This window comes from Paralichthys olivaceus, chromosome 7 (assembly GCF_024713975.1).
Source record: "Paralichthys olivaceus isolate ysfri-2021 chromosome 7, ASM2471397v2, whole genome shotgun sequence".
NCBI lineage: Eukaryota > Metazoa > Chordata > Actinopteri > Pleuronectiformes > Paralichthyidae > Paralichthys > Paralichthys olivaceus.
Genome location: NC_091099.1, coordinates 24,606,148 through 24,614,595, shown reverse-complemented (window position 1 = coordinate 24,614,595; position 8,448 = coordinate 24,606,148). Strand labels below are relative to the sequence as shown.

The 8,448-nt window shown below is 37.6% G+C and overlaps 1 long non-coding RNA gene across 1 annotated transcript; it reads left to right on the top strand.

Moving 5' to 3' along the window:
• The first annotated feature begins 1,469 nt into the window (after positions 1 to 1,469).
• Positions 1,470 to 7,396, top strand: LOC138410815 (uncharacterized). The gene is made up of 2 exons (XR_011243434.1): positions 1,470 to 4,523; positions 4,623 to 7,396. It is a non-coding gene; the product is annotated as an uncharacterized lncRNA (long non-coding RNA).
• The last annotated feature ends 1,052 nt before the right edge of the window (positions 7,397 to 8,448 follow it).

Below are 8,448 nucleotides of genomic sequence, written 5' to 3'. Positions count from 1 at the left end.
AGATCCTTCTCACATTGCTCTGTTCTCAGAGGCCACATGGTCCCATTAGAATTATCATGGAGAAACATCAAAGCAGGAGATTCATATTAAGTTGATGCCAATTACAATATCGCGTCAGAAATATGCATCAGACAATCAAACACGATCACGTTCGACACTAGTAACTGCAGACATGTATCTGAATATTTCTTCTCATGTCTCTTCCACATTAAACTGAACGAATATTGCCACTTTTCATTTCCCTGGTGGTGTGTCCTTGTTCCCTGTTCAGAGTCCGATGTGTAGTCATATCTAAATGCCACAGGAATGCCACCATGGCTGAATAACTCATTGTTGCTTCCACAAGCCTAAACCTGTTTGCCTTACCTCCAGGCCACACAGTGGTGTCACAAGTTTAAGAATGCTATAAATTCACTAACAGTAAAGCTTTCATTCAGGTGTGGAAATGTTCACAGAGTTGATCTTTTGAGGAGTAGAAATCACTTGAAATACTGTGAAATAATTTGCTTGGCTGCTAATTAAACACATTACAGGGATAATATACTAGAGTAAGATTCAAATGGGTGGAGCTCAGTGCAGGTGCAATGAGTGGAGCTTTAGTTTTCTTCTGCACAGATAGAGGGGCTGCGAGGGGATTCCAGAGGAAAAATTCAAACAACAAACAGCAAAAACAAGTTTTGCTTTCTTTAAGCATATTGGATTTCAAGTGTCAGTTTCAATGTCACTCTGCATTTGGAAACTTGTGTATTATAGTAACTAAATTACATTAGATAATATGAACATTAAGGTCTGTGCATAGCATGCATAGCATGTTTAATGCACCAGAAAGACCAAACTCTTCAGTTAAACATTAGCCTGTGTAATGTGGATATTTGAAAAAAACTTTTCCCTGATTTTAAAAAATGCCTTTCAAAGTGCAGATTAAAAAAAACCTCAGCTTTCTCTGTGTTCATGTCTGTATGTAAAATGGAAACAATGACATCCCAGCTTACTCTGTGCATGCTTACTTTTGCTTTGTGTAATGAGCATTCACCAGAAACAACGATGGCAGCTATGTATCGGTTTCTCTACATTTGGTTAGCGCTGCTAGTTCTTATTACAAGTTTGCAGCTATTTAGCATCACTGCACCACATTATTCACAGGTCACTGATCACCTAATACTACTTGGACCACAGTGTTCTTCTCTGGTATTTTACAGATCGTTGATGTAGACTTTAAGGAATGCTTGTTTAGGGGTTTGTAGTTGTTTTTGTGTTCTTGTCTGGACAGAGATATTTTGGAAAATAAAGAAACGAACATATCTGCAGGGTAGACAAGACCTTCATCACCATCTGTAAGCAATATAAAAATGTTCTGTTGTTGCACAATGCTAACAGATAATTTTACACCACAGCCTTTTACAGTTGGCAGATTTTGTAGGGCTTGTCTTCCAACAGTGTGTCACTTTTAATATCTGCAGTGTTATTGTTGAAGTGAATCCAAATGTCAAGGTATCATGTTTTCATCATGTTTTCATCATTTTTTCCTTCACTGTATTTTATCTGATGTCATTGTCACTGTGGTAATGATTACACTGTTTTTTTTCAGAATCACCAGCGCAAGATAATTCAAGCATAGAACCATGCAGCTCAGCCGTTCAAAGGATATTTAGATTATGTCATTTTGAGTTAAAATGTTTTCCTTCATTACCTCTTTTTCAATAGATTTGTGTTTAGTTTTCTCCTTCAACAATACTGCACATTCTTGTAGTCACAGTTGCTTTATTTAATGAAATTTGTGCCATCTGGACCGTCAAAGGTTGTTGTCAAACATATTTAGTCAAATTTTCATCAAAGAAATTAATACTACACAGACACAGCAATAAAAAAGCAAACATAACATTTATTTCAAATTCTTCACACATGACTGCATGAAAAATGCATATTTTCTGCATCCAAGCTTATTTGATATTATTAAGATGACATGATAAATAGATTTTGTAGTCTTTTACACAAACTCATGCTGTTAATGGGAATTTCTTAAACAAGTACTGTCACTGAGAAAAAGTGGATCATTTGAAGCTGTATAGTATTTTATTCCCTGTATAATGTTACTACAATGTTGACATAGACATTTAGAAAGTTTACAGATGTGAGTTTACACTGAGTTAAACATATTTTATCTATTTTTACCCTTTTACTTAAATATTCTGATCCGATGTAATCTAACACTCAGTATTTATACTACCTTGTGTGTATGATAGTGTTTTTTCCTGGCATTTATTATAGTTGGGTTTACCATTTTAGTCTGTGCATCAAACAATGATACATGAAACAAGACAACAAAACAGATGACTGTTTTTCGCTAAGGCTCGTACAATAACAAGTTTCTATCTTTCAAAAGCCTTCTTTTTTTACACATTTACCTTCAATCACTTCAAGGTTAAAAACTGATTCATGAGCGTAGTTGCCATTTTTTTACTTTCCTTAGCTCTCAGAACTTTACAGGAGCTATTTCAGCATCTCCCAGCATTTAGGGCTTATAGTCACACCTTTTAAAATAGAATTCAAGTCATTTGAAAAGAATATTCATGATCAAAGTTGAAGTGCTGTAAATATGTGCAAAGCCTAAAGTTTAACTTCGGTGACCTCTGATACCGGTTTGATACTGGTATCAGTATAACAGCAATCTGCCAAGGTGTTAGCTGCCCTAGCTTTTAAAGGGATTGGATGAAGACACCCATCATTAATTAAAAGACTAAGTACAATCCATTTGAGCAATGTGCGTATGACAGGAACCTTTTTTTCTGCCATTAAAGTAGCAAAGTGGCATTAGACACGCCCTAAATGCACCAGGGCCACGTGCTTTATATCTTGTGCTTAGATAGTTAAAATAGAGCCCATTGAGTTTTGTTAGAACCTGCATGGGACTAAGAAAATGTGAATCAGGGCACTGTTGTGTTGCTTGACTCATGGTGTTATAAAACACAAAGTCAAATATGTGACTCATAATATTCTCATTGTGAACATGAGAAAAAGCTATACATGCCCATCAAGGATTACAGACTGTTTGAACTGGGCTACGGTTAAGGAACATTTTGGTATGTACTCATAAAAACAAGTAAACCGACAGCAAGACCCCCCTTTTTAAACTGTCAGCCATATTTAAGAATAGTTATCCTTGTGTTCCCTTTTGGAAATTTCCACAATATGCACCATGCATAATCACTGTTAAGTGGTCTAAATATATACAGAATGTTCTATATTGAATTTGTTAAAAAGAACTCTTATTTGTGTATCACACAAAGAGATCATTTATTACCATATGCTGTTAAAAACATTTGCATTTTGTTTAACAGCATTTCACACACCTCCCATGTCCCTGAGGTTTTTTCAAAGAACTGTTCTTTTGTTAAGTATGGGGCTCACTCACATGCTGTCTTTAACAACAGTACCACAATTCATTTTCATTTTTTAAGAACATTTTGTTAAAGCTTTCAGAGGTGCAAAGAAAAACAGGAAATGCGAGAGCTGGGAAATTTTGGAGTAAATGTTATCAATAGATTTAAACGGTGGCGAGACAACCCTGGCAAGAGATTCAAATGCAAATGAGTTCAGTGGTAGGTTTGTGAATGATTTGGTCTTCTCTACTTTTGAAAACTGGGTTTGATGTTGTCTTACAGTAATTTTATACAAACACACATATGTCCACAAGAAGACTGGATGTGTTTGTACCTGTACTTATATCTTTGTGAGGACCATTTAAGCATAGACCTTACAGAGTGAGGACATTTTAAAAAAGTGAAGACATTTTGTCCGGCCCTCACTTTTTCAGTGGCTTGTTCGAGGATTAAGAATGGGTTTTAAGGTCAGAATTTGGTTTAGGTTAGAGTTTGGCATTTAGTTGTGATGGTTAAGGTTAGGGTTAGGAAATCCATTATGCCTATGATTCGCCTCACCAAGATACAAGTACACAAATGTGTGTGTGTGTTATGCAAATTGAATTAGTTAAAGCAATCCCTTGTCTCATTGATTGATATCCTGAGTAGTCAGCTGATATTTGTCGTTTTGTAAACACTTATTTAACTGAATAAACTATGCAGAATAGATACGCAATTATGTAAAAATGTTACATTAAAAAATGTTTCGTTCTTAATTCAATTTTTTTTTGGTGTAGTTATTTTCCTTTCTATTTATACTTTAATTAATAATAAAGTTTACACTTAAAAAATGTATTACAAATACTGGTCACATATAGGTATTACCATTTTTTATAAGTATCAGGTATTGGTATCTGCATTGGCCCCTAAAAATCCATATTATTTTACTTCATTGTTGGATATTTCCAGTTCCAGTTTCCAGTTGCCTCTTCTTCTCTGTCTGACAACAGTGTAGCAGTGTTGTTGTGAGACAAGTCAGTGTGGGTGTAGTTAGTCTCAACATCAATTGACATTAGAGAAACTTCTGTGCTCAGCGGTTGGATTCTGGGGGGCTTTGGAATGGAGGATGTCTGGGGGGTGGCTAGATTTAAGGTCTTCAAAAATGTGAGTGCTCTTATTTAAGTGTTTATTATCGATGGGTATCTGCCAAATTCTGCTTGAATATGTCGCTGTTTTCATTGCATGTCTAATATGTATCCACAGATTCTCATGTGTGTTCATCCCAACAAGTACAGCTCTCTCTCTCTCTGTGTCCCTGACTAAAGGTAAACCAAAATCATGTGACTGCTTCCTGGTTTCAACTGAGCGCTCTCCTGACCACTGATCACCAGCGGATGAATATCATTATTGATGGCCATTATCAAATTCAATAAAAACAAAGTAAAGCCTGCACACTGCCACTCAGTACCACAGAGGGTTTAATCAAACAACACTTTGATCCAGTGGGATCTTTGTGCAGGCTTTACTTTGTTTTTGTTGAATTTCTTCGTACCACCTTGAATCGTTAAATACTTAGTTCTTCCATTATCAAAGGCGAACGATGTAGACAAGCAGTGGCCGTGTAAGGGAGTGTGTGGAAAGCCACACATATGCAATGCAAGCAGTGTGTCCTTGCCGTAAGCAGTGTGGACCAGAGAAATGCATCACACATGCCTGACATGTGGATTGGACAGTCGACTAATTACTGCTTAAGATAAAATGAATGGTCTAATTGACCATGGTTCACAGAGCAGACCAAAATGACCCTCAGGCTAACAGGAAGTGTGTCAGTGCTCCGCACGGCAGTGTTGTTGTAATTGACATCTCCAAAAAGGAGCTAATTTGTTGAATAAGCTAAAGTAGGTGGAAAAGAGTTCATTACAAATATGGATTTGTCTTTGATTAAATTCCACAGATTTTCTAGAAAATACCAATATATTGCTCTTTGCTTGCAAGGTCAGAGCAAAACAGACTCCGTTTATGAGCTTGGTGAGTGAACAAGGCCGACTGTCTTTCTTGGGGTTATTTCAGTGTGATTCAGAGACATCCAAGGATAAAAGATTTTCTAGGTCACAGCCAGTCAGGAGCTGTTTTCCGCTCGCACAGAGGGCAGATTAGAAAGCCTCCACCAAAGCCAGTGGTTTGATTGAGTTCATTGATTCCCATTGCTTTTCTAAAGAAAAGTCAGTGTGCAGCTCTACTCAATTAAGGAGGAGAAGAAGTCATATGATACACTCAGGAAGAGATGGATGCCCATTGCATGGGAAAAGTGGCCTAATGGAGGTTGGTATGGGATGCACATGGGCCAGGTGAAGTAGGGAGTGGAGGAGAAGGGTAGAATTGCCACTGAGGAATGCTTCACAATTAAATTACTGTCCAATTGACCAAGTGGAGACATCAGAGATGTCAGGGTTCACTTTAATGCTTGCCCTCCACAGCCATGACCCGTTGTAACCTTGAATATATTTAATATCCAGTTCATTCCCATTATAATGCATTATAATATTGTTATTTCAGAGGCACCCTGGCCCATTGTGCAAACAATACAGAAATATACATGTGCAGACAAGATAAGAGAAATAATGAATCATACAGTCAGGGCTGAATATAGGTGTATTTATGTATGTAGAGACGCATGTCAACAGTATAATTTATAGATGTGTACAGACACTAGTAATTGGTAAGATGATTTTCTCATTAAGTCATTGAAGCAATATGTTGGCTATAGTTGGTTGCACACATCTCACTACACTCGCCAGTGAAGGTAAACATCTTCTTATTTGTTCGTGTAGCAAAAACAATGTTGCCACCAAGGTCTCCCATCATTAGCCACGGATCCGTGGATCCAGGGGACAGGACCGGGCACGGGGGAGTGGCTCACGTTGACATCACAGCTGACAGATCAGGAGCACGGGCGGCCGTCAGCCTCACCGCCGACGAACCAGAGAGAGTCGACATCACAGCCGACTGGGGATAGGAAGAGGAATGGGTTCACCATCTTCTGGGAAGCAGGAACAGGAGAGGGCGCCACCCTTAGAATGGGTCAAAACAACATGCGGGCGTTCACACCTGTACTTAGAGCTGTCCACTTGAGATGGGATCAGCAAAACCACATGCTAATACCAGGTGTGTACGGGATCTTAGTCTTGATATAGTTTACATCTCCATAATGGGGCTTACTGGGTTAATACGCTAAATATAGTACTATAGTATAGTGAAGTTTTGAAGTAAAGTAACACAAATACAGATAGTTCTTTACAAAATATAATTTTTATTTATGAAATGGTGTTCAAGTTTCACAAATTTTGTTGAAAGGATCCAGTTCATCACTTTCCATGTTGCTGTTGTTGATATATTACTCTCAGATCCTCCTGAACACCAGTTTGACATCAGCTATTAAACTACTTACCTAACTGCAGTTTAAACGACAGGTTCAGATCATTCAGTTGCTCAAGGAGGTGATGAAGTCCAAAGACAAATTCTTGATGTGACCTGCTTGTTTATTTGTTTTGCTCAGAAGTGACCATAGTCATCCCGTGCTTCAGGATCAGTCTAACGTGCCTCCGTCTGCATCTATTCACCTTTGTGTAAGCTCTCCAACACAGCGATAGTCAGAATTCTTGGAATCTGCTTTGGCCCAAACCTTATTCTTTACTGGACTTTTATTCAAAAAGACATAGCATGCTTTATCAGCTCTATTTTTTGTTTTCTGTGTATGTCACAGTTCTGCCGCTTTATTGGGAGAAGGCCCTTAAAGAGACAGGAGCTAAGTCCAAAGTGTTTCAGACAGATGCTGAAAAGAAGAGCTGCAGCAATGAACAGTTTCAGGAAAGTGATGTGTTTTCAGAACTTTAGACATTTTAAACATTTTCTATAATGCAAATTGAAATGAAAAACCTAGATATGAGCAGAATATGTCTCCCTTTTAAAAACCTCAGTGAAACCAATTTGACCATTCATGTTTAGCTTTATTGTACAAATAAACTTGTAAACCTCCACTTGCCTCTGAGACCTGCGTTCTGTATTGAGTCCAACCTAAAAAACTTGAATTTTATCAATAAAAAAGACAACACTTGTGGTGTGGTGAGATGATAAAATAAAGAAAAGACAATACAAAACAGTTTTCTTTCCTTTTTATTTTTTATTTGCCACATCATTTTCATGCTTGCAACCAGCATGCACTATACAGTATACCATGTTTTCACTGGGGTGCTCTTGGTTCTCACCTATAGATGCTGGGATGCTTGTGGTGATTTTATTTAAATGCATTGTCACCGACCAAAAGGAGACGTGACTGATCTGAATTGTTAAAGACAAAAAGTAATAAAGAATAACAAAACATAACATGTCATTTAGCTGACACTTTAATCCAAAGTGACTGCCAATTAGCGCATTCAACATCTATGAGGGGCCATTGAGGGTTCAGCATCTTGCCCAAGGACACTTCGGTATAGGCTGGGATTTGAGCTACAGACATTCTGGTGGACGACCGCTCTACCCCTCAGCCACAGTGCTGAACAGGGACATAAAAAAACCAACACAGAGACTAAATCAAAAGAAATCAATTTAAAAAGGATAAATCTGTGTCATGACATACAGAGTGTAGACATGAAAATCATCATGAGGAGAGGGACACGCAACAAAGATGCTCATATTGAATTGATCTGGGGATTTTAGGATTAGATTAATTGTGCAACATGCAAGCTACAATTTGCAGGATGAGATCATTTCTCTTTCCAGTTTGACATTTCATCAATCAAAAAACCGACAAAAAGCATTCATGAGCACGACAGTCTTATGCGAAACAGGCTGCCACCATCCATGCATAAAATCATAATCTCATGCACAAAGCATCCATCATAAATCTTTGAAACGAGCCTCACACCACTTGCCAATTATTATTTGTTCAAAATTTGATTGAATGTGTGAAATGTGGCTTATATTCAGAGTTGTTGTACAAATTACATATTAATGTTCTTTTATTTTTTCTTTAGATTTGTGTTTTTTTAGAAAACAACCCCTACAAATACCTCTAGCTGATGCTGCAACA